Source organism: Atractosteus spatula, chromosome 27, assembly GCF_055471065.1.
Source record: "Atractosteus spatula isolate fAtrSpa1 chromosome 27, fAtrSpa1.hap1, whole genome shotgun sequence".
In the NCBI taxonomy this organism is placed as follows: Eukaryota; Metazoa; Chordata; class Actinopteri; order Semionotiformes; family Lepisosteidae; genus Atractosteus; species Atractosteus spatula.
This window is the reverse complement of record NC_142732.1, coordinates 5199042-5218911: the sequence shown is the minus strand read 5'-3', so window position 1 is coordinate 5218911 and position 19870 is coordinate 5199042.

The window sequence follows — 19870 nt, the reverse complement described above, 5'->3', positions numbered from 1 at the left end:
GATGGCATGGATGCGTTTTAGGACAGAAAAGAAATTTAGGAAAGGTGCAATGACAGTGTTATCTTCACTTTTTTTTCTCACCTATATGGCTGTATACACTGCATTGACATACAATGGAATGTTGTCCATGTAGCCCTAAAACCAAAAGACTCAAAGAAAGCAATTATATGATTCAAACGCTTGCATTTGGCATTTAATAAACAGGCATATTAACAAATAAAGTCAAAATGTATGCGGTATCCCTCACTCCTAGCCTACTATGAGCCTGAAACCACGCTTATTGAGTGCACAATTCAGCCTAACATTCAAATTACACAACACTTGTCAAAAATAGAATTTCACCAGTTCATGCATTCCCTTTGGTTGGGTGAGGTTGCTTAGTCATTTCAGGCAAATATTTGCATTTCGTGAAGTATATTTTCACCTAAATTAGCAAAGTATTGTGGAACGTCTTTGAACAAATTCTTAACCCTAACCTAGGTAAATCCCAAGCTAAGGTTAGGGTTAGGAATCCCACAAAACGTAGACGATTTTTGATGGCATGGATGCGTTTTAGGATAGAAAAGAAATTTAGGAAAGGTGCTATGACAGTGTTATCTTCACTTTTTTTTCTCACCTATATGGCTGTATACACTGCATTGACATACAATGGAATGTTGTCCATGTAGCCCTAAAACCAAAAGACTCAAAGAAAGCAATTATATGATTCAAACGCTTGCATTTGGCATTTAATAAACAGGCATATTAACAAATAAAGTCAAAATTTATGCGGTATCCCTCACTCCTAGACTACTATGAGCCTGAAACCATGCTTATTGAGTGCACAATTCAGCCTAAAATTCAAATTACACAAGACTTGTCAAAAATAGAATTTCACCATAGTTCATGCATTCCCTTTGGTTGGGTGAGGTTGCTTAGTCATTTCAGGCAAATATTTGCATTCCATGAAGTATATTTTCACCTAAATTAGCAAGGAATTGTGGAACGTCTTTGAACAAATTCTTAACCCTAACCTAGATAAATCCCAAGCTAGGGTTAGGGTTAGGATTCCCACAAAACGTAGTTAATTTTTGATGGCATGGATGCGTTTTAGGACAGAAAAGAAATTTAGGAAAGGTGCAATGACAGTGTTATCTTCACTTTTTTTTCTCACCTATATGGCTGTATACACTGCATTGACATACAATGGAATGTTGTCCATGTAGCCCTAAAACCAAAAGACTCAAAGAAAGCAATTATATGATTCAAACGCTTGCATTTGGCATTTAATAAACAGGCATATTAACAAATAAAGTCAAAATGTATGCGGTATCCCTCACTCCTAGCCTACTATGAGCCTGAAACCACGCTTATTGAGTGCACAATTCAGCCTAACATTCAAATTACACAACACTTGTCAAAAATAGAATTTCACCAGTTCATGCATTCCCTTTGGTTGGGTGAGGTTGCTTAGTCATTTCAGGCAAATATTTGCATTTCGTGAAGTATATTTTCACCTAAATTAGCAAAGTATTGTGGAACGTCTTTGAACAAATTCTTAACCCTAACCTAGGTAAATCCCAAGCTAAGGTTAGGGTTAGGAATCCCACAAAACGTAGACGATTTTTGATGGCATGGATGCGTTTTAGGATAGAAAAGAAATTTAGGAAAGGTGCTATGACAGTGTTATCTTCACTTTTTTTTCTCACCTATATGGCTGTATACACTGCATTGACATACAATGGAATGTTGTCCATGTAGCCCTAACACCAAAATACTCAAATAAAGCAATTATATGATTAAAACGCTTGCATATGGCTTTTTATAAACAGGCATATTAACAAATAAAGTCAAAATTTATGCGTTATCCCTCACTCCTATTCTACTACAAGCCTGAAACCATGCTTATTGAGTGCACAATTCAGCCTAAAATTCAAATTACACAACACTTGTCAAAAATAGAATTTCACCATAGTTCATGCATTCCCTTTGGTTGGGTGAGGTTGCTTAGTCATTTCAGGCAAATATTTGGATTCTGTGAAGTATATTTTTACCTAAATTAGCAAGGAATTGTGGAAAGTCTTTGAACAAATTCTTAACCCTAACCTAGGTAAATCCCAAGCTAGGGTTAGGGTTAGGATTCCCACAAAACGTAGACAATTTTTGATGGCATGGATGCGTTTTAGGATAGAAAAGAAATTTAGGAAAGGTGCTATGACAGTGTTATCTTCACTTTTTTTTCTCACCTATATGGCTGTATACACTGCATTGACATACAATGGAATGTTGTCCATGTAGCCCTAAAACCAAAAGACTCAAAGAAAGCAATTATATGATTCAAACGCCTGCATTTGGCATTGAATAAACAGGCATATTAACAAATAAAGTCAAAGCTTATGGGGTATCCCTCACTCCTAGCCTACTATAAGCCTGAAACCATGCTTATTGTGTGCACAATTCAGCCTAAAATTCCAATTACACAACACTTGTCAAAAATAGAATTTCACCATAGTTCATGCATTCCCTTTGGTTGGGTGAGGTTGCTTAGTCATTTCAGGCAAATATTTGCATTCCGTGAAGTATATTTTCACCTAAATTAGCAAAGAATTGTGGAACGTCTTTGAACAAATTCTTAACCCTAACCTAGGTAAATCCCAAGCTAGGGTTAGGGTTAGGATTCCCACAAAACGTAGACAATTTTTGATGGCATGGATGCGTTTTAGGACAGAAAAGAAATTTAGGAAAGGTGCTATGACAGTGTTATCTTCACTTTTTTTTCTCACCTATATGGCTGTATACACTGCATTGACATACAATGGAATGTTGTCCATGTAGCCCTAAAACCAAAAGACTCAAAGAAAGCAATTATATGATTCAAACGCTTGCATTTGGCATTTAATAAACAGGCATATTAACAAATAAAGTCAAAATTTATGCGGTATCCCTCACTTCTAGCCTACTATGAGCCTGAAACCATGCTTATTGAGTGCACAATTCAGCCTAAAATTCAAATTACACAACACTTGTCAAAAATAGAATTTCACCATAGTTCATGCATTCCCTTTGGTTGGGCGAGGTTGCTTAGTCATTTCAGGCAAATATTTGCATTCCATGAAGTATATTTTCACCTAAATTAGCAAAGAATTGTGGAAAGTCTTTGAACAAATTCTTAACCCTAACCTAGGTAAATCCCAAGCTAGGGTTAGGGTTAGGATTCCCACAAAACATAGACAATTTTTGATGGCATGGATGCGTTTTAGGACAGAAAAGAAATTTAGGAAAGGTGCTATGACAGTGTTATCTTCACTTTTTTTTCTCACCTATATGGCTGTATACACTGCATTGACATACAATGGAATGTTGTCAATGTAGCCCTAAAACCAAAAGACTCAAAGAAAGCAATTATATGATTCAAACGCTTACATTTGGCTTTTTATAAACAGGCATATTAACAAATAAAGTCAAAATTTATGCGGTATCCCTCACTCCTAGCCTACTATAAGCCTGAAACCATGCTTATTGAGTGCACAATTCAGCCTAAAATTCAAATTACACAACACTTGTCAAAAATAGAATTTCACCATAGTTCATGCATTCCCTTTGGTTGGGTGAGGTTGCTTAGTCTTTTCAGGCAAATATTTGGATTCTGTGAAGTATATTTTTACCTAAATTAGCAAGGAATTGTGGAAAGTCTTTGAACAAATTCTTAACCCTAACCTAGGTAAATCCCAAGCTAGGGTTAGGGTTAGGATTCCCACAAAACGTAGACAATTTTTGATGGCATGGATGCGTTTTAGGATAGAAAAGAAATTTAGGAAAGGTGCTATGACAGTGTTATCTTCACTTTTTTTTCTCACCTATATGGCTGTATACACTGCATTGACATACAATGGAATGTTGTCCATGTAGCCCTAAAACCAAAAGACTCAAAGAAAGCAATTATATGATTCAAACGCTTGCATTTGGCATTGAATAAACAGGCATATTAACAAATAAAGTCAAAGCTTATGGGGTATCCCTCACTCCTAGCCTACTATAAGCCTGAAACCATGCTTATTGAGTGCACAATTCAGCCTAAAATTCCAATTACACAACACTTGTCAAAAATAGAATTTCACCATAGTTCATGCATTCCCTTTGGTTGGGTGAGGTTGCTTAGTCATTTCAGGCAATTATTTGCATTCCGTGAAGTATATTTTCACCTAAATTAGCAAAGAATTGTGGAACGTCTTTGAACAAATTCTTAACCCTAACCTAGGTAAATCCCAAGCTAGGGTTAGGGTTAGGATTCCCACAAAACGTAGACAATTTTTGATGGCATGGATGCGTTTTAGGACAGAAAAGAAATTTAGGAAAGGTGCTATGACAGTGTTATCTTCACTTTTTTTTCTCACCTATATGGCTGTATACACTGCATTGACATACAATGGAATGTTGTCCATGTAGCCCTAAAACCAAAAGACTCAAAGAAAGCAATTATATGATTCAAACGCTTGCATTTGGCATTTAATAAACAGGCATATTAACAAATAAAGTCAAACTTTATGCGGTATCCCTCACTCCTAGCCTACTATGAGCCTGAAACCATGCTTATTGAGTGCACAATTCAGCCTAAAATTCAAATTACACAACACTTGTCAAAAATAGAATTTCACCATAGTTCATGCATTCCCTTTGGTTGGGTGAGGTTGCTTAGTCATTTCAGGCAAATATTTGCATTTCGTGAAGTATATTTTCACCTAAATTAGCAAGGAATTGTGGAACGTCTTTGAACAAATTCTTAACCCTAACCTAGGTAAATCCCAAGCTAGGGTTAGGATTAGGATTCCCACAAAACGTAGACAATTTTTGATGGCATGGATGCGTTTTAGGACAGAAAAGATATTTAGGAAAGGTGCTATGACAGTGTTATCTTCACTTTTTTTTCTCACCTATATGGCTGTATACACTGCATTGACATACAATGGAATGTTGTCAATGTAGCCCTAAAACCAAAAGACTCAAAGAAAGCAATTATATGATTCAAACGCTTACATTTGGCATTTAATAAACAGGCATATTAACAAATAAAGTCAAAATTTATGCGGTATCCCTCACTCCTAGCCTACTATAAGCCTGAAACCATGCTTATTGAGTGCACAATTCAGCCTAAAATTCCAATTACACAACACTTGTCAAAAATAGAATTTCACCATAGTTCATGCATTCCCTTTGGTTGGGTGAGGTTGCTTAGTCATTTCAGGCAAATATTTGCATTCCGTGAAGTATATTTTCACCTAAATTAGCAAAGAATTGTGGAACGTCTTTGAACAAATTCTTAACCCTAACCTAGGTAAATCCCAAGCTAGGGTTAGGGTTAGGATTCCCACAAAACGTAGACAATTTTTGATGGCATGGATGCGTTTTTGGACAGAAAAGAAATTTAGGAAAGGTGCAATGACAGTGTTATCTTCACTTTTTTTTCTCACCTATATGGCTGTATACACTGCATTGACATACAATGGAATGTTGTCCATGTAGCCCTAAAACCAAAAGACTCAAAGAAAGCAATTATATGATTCAAACGCTTGCATTTGGCATTTAATAAACAGGCATATTAACAAATAAAGTCAAAATTTATGCGGTATCCCTCACTCCTAGACTACTATGAGCCTGAAACCATGCTTATTGAGTGCACAATTCAGCCTAAAATTCAAATTACACAAGACTTGTCAAAAATAGAATTTCACCATAGTTCATGCATTCCCTTTGGTTGGGTGAGGTTGCTTAGTCATTTCAGGCAAATATTTGCATTTCGTGAAGTATATTTTCACCTAAATTAGCAAGGAATTGTGGAACGTCTTTGAACAAATTCTTAACCCTAACCTAGATAAATCCCAAGCTAGGGTTAGGGTTAGGATTCCCACAAAACGTAGTTAATTTTTGATGGCATGGATGCGTTTTAGGACAGAAAAGAAATTTAGGAAAGGTGCAATGACAGTGTTATCTTCACTTTTTTTTCTCACCTATATGGCTGTATACACTGCATTGACATACAATGGAATGTTGTCCATGTAGCCCTAAAACCAAAAGACTCAAAGAAAGCAATTATATGATTCAAACGCTTGCATTTGGCATTTAATAAACAGGCATATTAACAAATAAAGTCAAAATGTATGCGGTATCCCTCACTCCTAGCCTACTATGAGCCTGAAACCACGCTTATTGAGTGCACAATTCAGCCTAACATTCAAATTACACAACACTTGTCAAAAATAGAATTTCACCAGTTCATGCATTCCCTTTGGTTGGGTGAGGTTGCTTAGTCATTTCAGGCAAATATTTGCATTTCGTGAAGTATATTTTCACCTAAATTAGCAAAGTATTGTGGAACGTCTTTGAACAAATTCTTAACCCTAACCTAGGTAAATCCCAAGCTAAGGTTAGGGTTAGGAATCCCACAAAACGTAGACGATTTTTGATGGCATGGATGCGTTTTAGGATAGAAAAGAAATTTAGGAAAGGTGCTATGACAGTGTTATCTTCACTTTTTTTTCTCACCTATATGGCTGTATACACTGCATTGACATACAATGGAATGTTGTCCATGTAGCCCTAAAACCAAAAGACTCAAAGAAAGCAATTATATGATTCAAACGCTTGCATTTGGCATTTAATAAACAGGCATATTAACAAATAAAGTCAAAATTTATGCGGTATCCCTCACTCCTAGACTACTATGAGCCTGAAACCATGCTTATTGAGTGCACAATTCAGCCTAAAATTCAAATTACACAAGACTTGTCAAAAATAGAATTTCACCATAGTTCATGCATTCCCTTTGGTTGGGTGAGGTTGCTTAGTCATTTCAGGCAAATATTTGCATTCCATGAAGTATATTTTCACCTAAATTAGCAAGGAATTGTGGAACGTCTTTGAACAAATTCTTAACCCTAACCTAGATAAATCCCAAGCTAGGGTTAGGGTTAGGATTCCCACAAAACGTAGTTAATTTTTGATGGCATGGATGCGTTTTAGGACAGAAAAGAAATTTAGGAAAGGTGCAATGACAGTGTTATCTTCACTTTTTTTTCTCACCTATATGGCTGTATACACTGCATTGACATACAATGGAATGTTGTCCATGTAGCCCTAAAACCAAAAGACTCAAAGAAAGCAATTATATGATTCAAACGCTTGCATTTGGCATTTAATAAACAGGCATATTAACAAATAAAGTCAAAATGTATGCGGTATCCCTCACTCCTAGCCTACTATGAGCCTGAAACCACGCTTATTGAGTGCACAATTCAGCCTAACATTCAAATTACACAACACTTGTCAAAAATAGAATTTCACCAGTTCATGCATTCCCTTTGGTTGGGTGAGGTTGCTTAGTCATTTCAGGCAAATATTTGCATTTCGTGAAGTATATTTTCACCTAAATTAGCAAAGTATTGTGGAACGTCTTTGAACAAATTCTTAACCCTAACCTAGGTAAATCCCAAGCTAAGGTTAGGGTTAGGAATCCCACAAAACGTAGACGATTTTTGATGGCATGGATGCGTTTTAGGATAGAAAAGAAATTTAGGAAAGGTGCTATGACAGTGTTATCTTCACTTTTTTTTCTCACCTATATGGCTGTATACACTGCATTGACATACAATGGAATGTTGTCCATGTAGCCCTGAAACCAAAAGACTCAAAGAAAGCAATTATATGATTCAAACGCTTGCATTTGGCATTGAATACACAGGTATATTAACAAATAAAGTCAAAGCTTATGGGGTATCCCTCACTCCTAGCCTACTATAAGCCTGAAACCATGCTTATTGAGTGCACAATTCAGCCTAAAATTCAAATTACACAACACTTGTCAAAAATAGAATTTCACCATAGTTCATGCGTTCCCTTTGGTTGGGCGAGGTTGCTTAGTCATTTCAGGCAAATATTTGCATTCCATGAAGTATATTTTCACCTAAATTAGCAAAGAATTGTGGAAAGTCTTTGAACAAATTCTTAACCCTAACCTAGGTAAATCCCAAGCTAGGGTTAGGGTTAGGATTCCCACAAAACATAGACAATTTTTGATGGCATGGATGCGTTTTAGGACAGAAAAGAAATTTAGGAAAGGTGCTATGACAGTGTTATCTTCACTTTTTTTTCTCACCTATATGGCTGTATACACTGCATTGACATACAATGGAATGTTGTCAATGTAGCCCTAAAACCAAAAGACTCAAAGAAAGCAATTATATGATTCAAACGCTTACATTTGGCTTTTTATAAACAGGCATATTAACAAATAAAGTCAAAATTTATGCGGTATCCCTCACTCCTAGCCTACTATAAGCCTGAAACCATGCTTATTGAGTGCACAATTCAGCCTAAAATTCCAATTACACAACACTTGTCAAAAATAGAATTTCACCATAGTTCATGCATTCCCTTTGGTTGGGTGAGGTTGCTTAGTCATTTCAGGCAAATATTTGCATTTCGTGAAGTATATTTTCACCTAAATTAGCAAGGAATTGTGGAACGTCTTTGAACAAATTCTTAACCCTAACCTAGGTAAATCCCAAGCTAGGGTTAGGGTTAGGATTCCCACAAAAGGTAGTCAATTTTTGATGGCATGGATGCGTTTTAGGACAGAAAAGAAATTTAGGAAATGTGCTATGACAGTGTTATCTTCACTTTTTTTTCTCACCTATATGGCTGTATATACTGCATTGACATACAATGGAATGTTGTCCATGTAGCCTGAAAACCAAAAGACTCAAAGAAAGCAATTATATGATTCAAACGCTTGCATTTGGCATTGAATACACAGGCATATTAACAAATAAAGTCAAAGCTTATGGGGTATCCCTCACTCCTAGCCTACTATAAGCCTGAAACCATGCTTATTGAGTGCACAATTCAGCCTAAAATTCCAATAACACAACACTTGTCAAAAATAGAATTTCACCATAGTTCATGCATTCCCTTTGGTTGGGTGAGGTAGCTTAGTCATTTCAGGCAAATATTTGCATTTCGTGAAGTATATTTTCACCTAAATTAGCAAGGAATTGTGGAACGTCTTTGAACAAATTCTTAACCCTAACCTAGATAAATCCCAAGCTAGGGTTAGGGTTAGGATTCCCACAAAACGTAGTTAATTTTTGATGGCATGGATGCGTTTTAGGACAGAAAAGAAATTTAGGAAAGGTGCAATGACAGTGTTATCTTCACTTTTTTTTCTCACCTATATGGCTGTATACACTGCATTGACATACAATGGAATGTTGTCCATGTAGCCCTAAAACCAAAAGACTCAAAGAAATCAATTATATGATTCAAACGCTTGCATTTGGCATTGAATAAACAGGCATATTAACAAATAAAGTCAAAGCTTATGGGGTATCCCTCACTCCTAGCCTACTATAAACCTGAAACCATGCTTATTGAGTGCACAATTCAGCCTAAAATTCCAATAACACAACACTTGTCAAAAATAGAATTTCACCATAGTTCATGCATTCCCTTTGGTTGGGTGAGGTTGCTTAGTCATTTCAGGCAAATATTTGCATTCCGTGAAGTATATTTTCACCTAAATTAGCAAAGAATTGTGGAACGTCTTTGAACAAATTCTTAACCCTAACCTAGGTAAATCCCAAGCTAGGGTTAGGGTTAGGATTCCCACAAAACGTAGACAATTTTTGATGGCATGGATGCGTTTTAGGACAGAAAAGAAATTTAGGAAAGGTGCAATGACAGTGTTATCTTCACTTTTTTTTCTCACCTATATGGCTGTATACACTGCATTGACATACAATGGAATGTTGTCCATGTAGCCCGAAAACCAAAAGACTCAAAGAAAGCAATTATATGATTCAAACGCTTGCATTTGGCATTTAATAAACAGGCATATTAACAAATAAAGTCAAAATTTATGCTGTATCCCTCACTCCTAGCCTACTATGAGCCTGAAACCATGCTTATTGAGTGCACAATTCAGCCTAACATTCAAATTACACAACACTTGTCAAAAATAGAATTTCACCATAGTTCATGCATTCCCTTTGGTTGGGTGAGGTTGCTTAGTCATTTCAGGCAAATATTTGCATTTCGTGAAGTATATTTTCACCTAAATTAGCAAGGAATTGTGGAACGTCTTTGAACAAATTCTTAACCCTAACCTAGGTAAATCCCAAGCTAGGGTTAGGGTTAGGATTCCCACAAAACATAGTCAATTTTTGATGGCATGGATGCGTTTTAGGACAGAAAAGAAATTTAGGAAAGGTGCTATGACAGTGTTATCTTCACTTTTTTTTCTCACCTATATGGCTGTATACACTGCATTGACATACAATGGAATATTGTCCATGTAGCCCGAAAACCAAAAGACTCAAAGAAAGCAATTATATGATTCAAACGCTTGCATTTGGCATTGAATACACAGGCATATTAACAAATAAAGTCAAAGCTTATGGGGTATCCCTCACTCCAAGCCTACTATAAGCCTGAAACCATGCTTATTGATTGCACAATTCAGCCTAAAATTCCAATTACACAACACTTGTCAAAAATAGAATTTCACCATACTTCATGCATTCCCTTTGGTTAGGTGAGGTTGCTTAGTCATTTCAGGCAAATATTTGGATTCTTTGAAGTATATTTTTACCTAAATTAGCAAGGAATTGTGGAAAGTCTTTGAACAAATTCTTAACCCTAACCTAGGTAAATCCCAAGCTAGGGTTAGGGTTAGGATTCCCACAAAACGTAGTCAATTTTTGATGGCATGGATGCGTTTTAGGACAGAAAAGAAATTTAGGAAAGGTGCTATGACAGTGTTATCTTCACTTTTTTTTCTCACCTATATGGCTGTATACACTGCATTGACATACAATGGAATGTTGTCCATGTAGCCCTAACACCAAAAGACTCAAATAAAGCAATTATATGATTAAAACGCTTGCATATGGCATTGAATACACAGGCATATTAACAAATAATGTCAAAACTTATGGGGTATCCCTCACTCCTAGCCTACTATAGGCCTGAAACCATGCTTATTGAGTGCACAATTCAGCCTAAAATTCCAATTACACAACACTTGTCAAAAATAGAATTTCACCATAGTTCATGCATTCCCTTTGGTTGGGTGAGGTTGCTTAGTCATTTCAGGCAAATATTTGCATTCCGTGAAGTATATTTTCACCTAAATTAGCAAGAGTTGTGGAACGTCTTTGAACAAATTCTTGACCCTAACCTAAGTAAATCCCAAGCTAGGGTTAGGGTTAGGATTCCCACAAAACGTAGACAATTTTTGATGGCATGGATGCGTTTTAGGACAGAAAAGAAATTTAGGAAAGGTGCAATGACAGCGTTATCTTCACTTTTTTTTCTCACCTATATGGCTGTATACACTGCATTGACATACAATGGAATGTTGTCCATGTAGCCCTAAAACCAAAAGACTCAAAGAAAGCAATTATATGATTCAAACGCTTGCATTTTGCAATTAATAAACAGGCATATTAACAAATAAAGTCAAAATTTATGCGGTATCCCTCACTCCTAGCCTACTATGAGCCTGAAACCATGCTTATTGAGTGCACAATTCAGCCTAAAATTCAAATTACACAAGACTTGTCAAAAATAGAATTTCACCATAGTTCATGCATTCCCTTTGGTTGGGTGAGGTTGCTTAGTCATTTCAGGCAAATATTTGCATTTCGTGAAGTATATTTTCACCTAAATTAGCAAGGAATTGTGGAACGTCTTTGAACAAATTCTTAACCCTAACCTAGATAAATCCCAAGCTAGGGTTAGGGTTAGGATTCCCACAAAACGTAGTTAATTTTTGATGGCATGGATGCGTTTTAGGACAGAAAAGAAATTTAGGAAAGGTGCAATGACAGTGTTATCTTCACTTTTTTTTCTCACCTATATGGCTGTATACACTGCATTGACATACAATGGAATGTTGTCCATGTAGCCCTAAAAACAAAAGACTCAAAGAAAGCAATTATATGATTCAAACGCTTGCATTTGGCATTGAATACACAGGCATATTAACAAATAAAGTCAAAGCTTATGGGGTATCCCTCACTCCTAGCCTACTATAAGCCTGAAACCATGCTTATTGAGTGCACAATTCAGCCTAAAATTCCAATTACACAACACTTGTCAAAAATAGAATTTCACCATACTTCATGCATTCCCTTTGGTTAGGTGAGGTTGCTTAGTCATTTCAGGCAAATATTTGGATTCTGTGAAGTATATTTTTACCTAAATTAGCAAGGAATTGTGGAAAGTCTTTGAACAAATTCTTAACCCTAACCTAGGTAAATCCCAAGCTAGGGTTAGGGTTAGGATTCCCACAAAACGTAGTCAATTTTTGATGGCATGGATGCGTTTTAGGACAGAAAAGAAATTTAGGAAAGGTGCTATGACAGTGTTATCTTCACTTTTTTTTCTCACCTATATGGCTGTATACACTGCATTGACATACAATGGAATGTTGTCCATGTAGCCCTAACACCAAAAGACTCAAATAAAGCAATTATATGATTAAAACGCTTGCATATGGCATTGAATACACAGGCATATTAACAAATAATGTCAAAACTTATGGGGTATCCCTCACTCCTAGCCTACTATAAGCCTGAAACCATGCTTATTGAGTGCACAATTCAGCCTAAAATTCCAATTACACAACACTTGTCAAAAATAGAATTTCACCATAGTTCATGCATTCCCTTTGGTTGGGTGAGGTTGCTTAGTCATTTCAGGCAAATATTTGCATTCCGTGAAGTATATTTTCACCTAAATTAGCAAGAGTTGTGGAACGTCTTTGAACAAATTCTTAACCCTAACCTAAGTAAATCCCAAGCTAGGGTTAGGGTTAGGATTCCCACAAAACGTAGACAATTTTTGATGGCATGGATGCGTTTTAGGACAGAAAAGAAATTTAGGAAAGGTGCAATGACAGCGTTATCTTCACTTTTTTTTCTCACCTATATGGCTGTATATACTGCATTGACATACAATGGAATGTTGTCCATGTAGCCTGAAAACCAAAATACTCAAAGAAAGCAATTATATGATTCAAACGCTTGCATTTGGCATTGAATACACAGGCATATTAACAAATAAAGTCAAAGCTTATGGGGTATCCCTCACTCCTAGCCTACTATAAGCCTGAAACCATGCTTATTGAGTGCACAATTCAGCCTAAAATTCCAATAACACAACACTTGTCAAAAATAGAATTTCACCATAGTTCATGCATTCCCTTTGGTTGGGTGAGGTTGCTTAGTCATTTCAGGCAAATATTTGCATTTCGTGAAGTATATTTTCACCTAAATTAGCAAGGAATTGTGGAACGTCTTTGAACAAATTCTTAACCCTAACCTAGATAAATCCCAAGCTAGGGTTAGGGTTAGGATTCCCACAAAACGTAGTTAATTTTTGATGGCATGGATGCGTTTTAGGACAGAAAAGAAATTTAGGAAAGGTGCAATGACAGTGTTATCTTCACTTTTTTTTCTCACCTATATGGCTGTATACACTGCATTGACATACAATGGAATGTTGTCCATGTAGCCCTAAAACCAAAAGACTCAAAGAAAGCAATTATATGATTCAAACGCTTGCATTTGGCATTTAATAAACAGGCATATTAACAAATAAAGTCAAAATTTATGCTGTATCCCTCACTCCTAGCCTACTATGAGCCTGAAACCATGCTTATTGAGTGCACAATTCAGCCTAACATTCAAATTACACAACACTTGTCAAAAATAGAATTTCACCATAGTTCATGCATTCCCTTTGGTTGGGTGAGGTTGCTTAGTCATTTCAGGCAAATATTTGCATTTCGTGAAGTATATTTTCACCTAAATTAGCAAGGAATTGTGGAACGTCTTTGAACAAATTCTTAACCCTAACCTAAGTAAATCCCAAGCTAGGGTTAGGGTTAGGATTCCCACAAAACGTAGTCAATTTTTCATGGCATGGATGCGTTTTAGGACAGAAAAGAAATTTAGGAAAGGTGCTATGACAGTGTTATCTTCACTTTTTTTTCTCACCTATATGGCTGTATACACTGCATTGACATACAATGGAATGTTGTCCATGTAGCCCGAAAACCAAAAGACTCAAAGAAAGCAATTATATGATTCAAACGCTTGCATTTGGCATTGAATACACAGGCATATTAACAAATAAAGTCAAAGCTTATGGGGTATCCCTCACTCCTAGCCTACTATAAGCCTGAAACCATGCTTATTGAGTGCACAATTCAGCCTAAAATTCCAATTACACAACACTTGTCAAAAATAGAATTTCACCATACTTCATGCATTCCCTTTTGTTAAGTGAGGTTGCTTAGTCATTTCAGGCAAATATTTGGATTCTGTGAAGTATATTTTTACCTAAATTAGCAAGGAATTGTGGAAAGTCTTTGAACAAATTCTTAACCCTAACCTAGGTAAATCCCAAGCTAGGGTTAGGGTTAGGATTCCCACAAAACGTAGTCAATTTTTGATGGCATGGATGCGTTTTAGGACAGAAAAGAAATTTAGGAAAGGTGCTATGACAGTGTTTTCTTCACTTTTTTTTCTCACCTATATGGCTGTATACACTGCATTGACATACAATGGAATGTTGTCCATGTAGCCCTAAAACCAAAAGACTCAAAGAAAGCAATTATATGATTCAAACGCTTACATTTGGCATTTAATAAACAGGCATATTAACAAATAAAGTCAAAATTTATGCGGTATCCCTCACTCCTAGCCTACTATGAACCTGAAACCATGCTTATTGAGTGCACAATTCAGCCTAAAATTCAAATTACACAACACTTGTCAAAAATAGAATTTCACCATAGTTCATGCGTTCCCTTTGGTTGGGCGAGGTTCCTTAGTCATTTCAGGCAAATATTTGCATTCCATGAAGTATATTTTCACCTAAATTAGCAAAGAATTGTGGAAAGTCTTTGAACAAATTCTTAACCCTAACCTAGGTAAATCCCAAGCTAGGGTTAGGGTTAGGATTCCCACAAAACATAGACAATTTTTGATGGCATGGATGCGTTTTAGGACAGAAAAGGAATTTAGGAAAGGTGCTATGACAGTGTTATCTTCACTTATTTTTCTCACCTATATGGCTGTATACACTGCATTGACATACAATGGAATGTTGTCCATGTAGCCCTAAAACCAAAAGACTGAAAGAAAGCAATTATATGATTCAAACGCTTGCATATGGCATTGAATACACAGGCATATTAACAAATAAAGTCAAAATTTATGCGGTATCCCTCACTCCTAGCCTACTATAAGCCTGAAACCATGCTTATTGAGTGCACAATTCAGCCTAAAATTCCAATTACACAACACTTGTCAAAAATAGAATTTCACCATACTTCATGCATTCCCTTTGGTTAGGTGAGGTTGCTTAGTCATTTCAGGCAAATATTTGGATTCTGTGAAGTATATTTTTACCTAAATTAGCAAGGAATTGTGGAAAGTCTTTGAACAAATTCTTAACCCTAACCTAGGTAAATCCCAAGCTAGGGTTAGGGTTAGGATTCCCACAAAACGTAGACAATTTTTGATGGCATGGATGCGTTTTAGGACAAAAAAGAAATTTAGGAAAGGTGCTATGACAGTGTTATCTTCACTTTTTTTTCTCACCTATATGGCTGTATACACTGCATTGACATACAATGGAATGTTGTCAATGTAGCCCTAAAACCAAAAGACTCAAAGAAAGCAATTATATGATTCAAACGCTTACATTTGGCTTTTTATAAACAGGCATATTAACAAATAAAGTCAAAATGTATGCGGTATCCCTCACTCCTAGCCTACTATAAGCCTGAAACCATGCTTATTGAGTGCACAATTCAGCCTAAAATTCAAATTACACAAGACTTGTCAAAAATAGAATTTCACCATAGTTCATGCATTCCCTTTGGTTGGGTGAGGTTGCTTAGTCATTTCAGGCAAATATTTGCATTTCGTGAAGTATATTTTCACCTAAATTAGCAAGGAATTGTGGAACGTCTTTGAACAAATTCTTAACCCTAACCTAGATAAATCCCAAGCTAGGGTTAGGGTTAGGATTCCCACAAAACATAGTCAATTTTTGATGGCATGGATGCGTTTTAGGACAGAAAAGAAATTTTGGAAAGGTGCTATGACAGTGTTATCTTCACTTTTTTTTCTCACCTATATGGCTGTATACACTGCATTGACATACAATGGAATGTTGTCCATGTAGCCCGAAAACCAAAAGACTCAAAGAAAGCAATTATATGATTCAAACGCTTGCATTTGGCATTGAATAAACAGGCATATTAACAAATAAAGTCAAAGCTTATGGGGTATCCCTCACTCCTAGCCTACTATAAGCCTGAAACCATGCTTATTGAGTGCACAATTCAGCCTAAAATTCAAATTACACAACACTTGTCAAAAATAGAATTTCACCATACTTCATGCATTCCCTTTGGTTAGGTGAGGTTGCTTAGTCATTTCAGGCAAATATTTGGATTCTGTGAAGTATATTTTTACCTAAATTAGCAAGGAATTGTGGAACGTCTTTGAACAAATTCTTAACCCTAACCTAGGTAAATCCCAAGCTAGGGTTAGGGTTAGGATTCCCACAAAACGTAGTCAATTTTTGATGGCATGGATGCGTTTTAGGACAGAAAAGAAATTTAGGAAAGGTGCTATGACAGTGTTATCTTCACTTTTTTCTCACCTATATGGCTGTATACACTGCATTGACATACAATGGAATGTTGTCCATGTAGCCCTAAAACCAAAAGACTCAAAGAAAGCAATTATATGATTCAAACGCTTGCATTTGGCATTGAATAAACAGGCATATTAACAAATAAAGTCAAAGCTTATGGGGTATCCCTCACTCCTAGCCTACTATAAGCCTGAAACCATGCTTATTGAGTGCACAATTCAGCCTAAAATTCCAATTACACAACACTTGTCAAAAATAGAATTTCACCATACTTCATGCATTCCCTTTGGTTGGGTGAGGTTGCTTAGTCATTTCAGGCAAATATTTGCATTCCGTGAAGTATATTTTCACCTAAATTAGCAAGGAATTGTGGAACGTCTTTGAACAAATTCTTAACCCTAACCTAGGTAAATCCCAAGCTAGGGTTAGGGTTAGGATTCCCACAAAACGTAGTCAATTTTTGATGGCATGGATGCGTTTTAGGACAGAAAAGAAATTTAGGAATGGTGCTATGACAGTGTTATCTTCACTTTTTTTTCTCACCTATATGGCTGTATACACTGCATTGACATACAATGGAATGTTGTCCATGTAGCCCGAAAACCAAAAGACTCAAAGAAAGCAATTATATGATTCAAACGCTTGCATTTGGCATTGAATAAACAGGCATATTAACAAATAAAGTCAAAGCTTATGGGGTATCTCTCACTCCTAGCCTACTATAAGCCTGAAACCATGCTTATTGAGTGCACAATTCAGCCTAAAATTCCAATTACACAACACTTGTCAAAAATAGAATTTCACCATACTTCATGCATTCCCTTTGGTTAGGTGAGGTTGCTTAGTCATTTCAGGAAAATATTTGGATTCTGTGAAGTATATTTTTACCTAAATTAGAAAGGAATTGTGGAAAGTCTTTGAACAAATTCTTAACCCTAACCTAGGTAAATCCCAAGCTAGGGTTAGGGTTAGGATTCCCACAAAACGTAGTCAATTTTTGATTGCATGGATGCGTTTTAGGACAGAAAAGGAATTTAGGAAAGGTGCTATGACAGTGTTATCTTCACTTTTTTTTCTCACCTATATGGCTGTATACACTGCATTGACATACAATGGAATGTTGTCCATGTAGCCCTAAAACCAAAAGACTCAAAGAAAGCAATTATATGATTCAAACGCTTGCATTTCGCATTGAATAAAGAGGCATATTAACAAATAAAGTCCAAGCTTATGGGGTATCCCTCACTCCTAGCCTACTATAAGCCTGAAACCATGCTTATTGAGTGCACAATTCAGCCTAAAATTCAAATTACACAACACTTGTCAAAAATAGAATTTCACCATAGTTCATGCATTCCCTTTGGTTGGGTGAGGTTGCTTAGTCATTTCAGGCAAATATTTGCATTCCGTGAAGTATATTTTCACCTAAATTAGCAAAGAATTGTGGAACGTCTTTGAACAAATTCTTAACCCTAACCTAGGTAAATCCCAAGCTAGGGTTAGGGTTAGGATTCCCACAAAACGTAGTCAAATTTTGATGGCATGGATGCGTTTTAGGACAGAAAAGAAATTTAGGAAAGGTGCTATGACAGTGTTATCTTCACTTTTTTTTCTCACCTATATGGCTGTATACACTGCATTGACATACAATGGAATGTTGTCCATGTAGCCCGAAAACCAAAAGACTCAAAGAAAGCAATTATATGATTCAAACGCTTGCATTTGGCATTGAATACACAGGTATATTAACAAATAAAGTCAAAGCTTATGGGGTATCCCTCACTCCTAGCCTACTATAAGCCTGAAACCATGCTTATTGAGTGCACAATTCAGCCTAAAATTCCAATTACACAACACTTGTCAAAAATAGAATTTCACCATACTTCATGCATTCCCTTTGGTTGGGTGAGGTTGCTTAGTCATTTCAGGCAAATATTTGCATTCCGTGAAGTATATTTTCACCTAAATTAGCAAAGAATTGTGGAACGTCTTTGAACAAATTCTTAACCCTAACCTAGGTAAATCCCAAGCTAGGGTTAGGGTTAGGATTCCCACAAAACGTAGTCAATTTTTGATGGCATGGATGCGTTTTAGGACAGAAAAGAAATTTAGGAAAGGTGCTATGACAGTGTTATCTTCACTTTTTTTTCTCACCTATATGTCTGTATACACTGCATTGACATACAATGGAATGATGTCGATGTAGCCCTAAAACCAAAAGACTCAAAGAAAGCAATTATATGATTCAAACGCTTGCATTTGGCATTTAATAAACAGGCATATTAACAAATAAAGTCAAAATTTATGCGATATCCCTCACTCCTAGCCTACTATGAGCCTGAAACCATGCTTATTGAGTGCACAATTCAGCCTAAAATTCAAATTACACAACACTTGTCAAAAATAGAATTTCACCATAGTTCATGCATTCCCTTTGGTTGGGTGAGGTTGCTTAGTCATTTCAGGCAAATATTTGCATTTCGTGAAGTATATTTTCACCTAAATTAGCAAGGAATTGTGGAACGTCTTTGAACAAATTCTTAACCCTAACCTAGGTAAATCCCAAGCTAGGGTTAGGGTTAGGATTCCCACAAAAGGTAGTCAATTTTTGATGGCATGGATGCGTTTTAGGACAGAAAAGAAATTTAGGAAATGTGCTATGACAGTGTTATCTTCACTTTTTTTTCTCACCTATATGGCTGTATATACTGCATTGACATACAATGGAATGTTGTCCATGTAGCCTGAAAACCAAAAGACTCAAAGAAAGCAATTATATGATTCAAACGCTTGCATTTGGCATTGAATACACAGGCATATTAACAAATAAAGTCAAAGCTTATGGGGTATCCCTCACTCCTAGCCTACTATAAGCCTGAAACCATGCTTATTGAGTGCACAATTCAGCCTAAAATTCCAATAACACAACACTTGTCAAAAATAGAATTTCACCATAGTTCATGCATTCCCTTTGGTTGGGTGAGGTAGCTTAGTCATTTCAGGCAAATATTTGCATTTCGTGAAGTATATTTTCACCTAAATTAGCAAGGAATTGTGGAACGTCTTTGAACAAATTCTTAACCCTAACCTAGATAAATCCCAAGCTAGGGTTAGGGTTAGGATTCCCACAAAACGTAGTTAATTTTTGATGGCATGGATG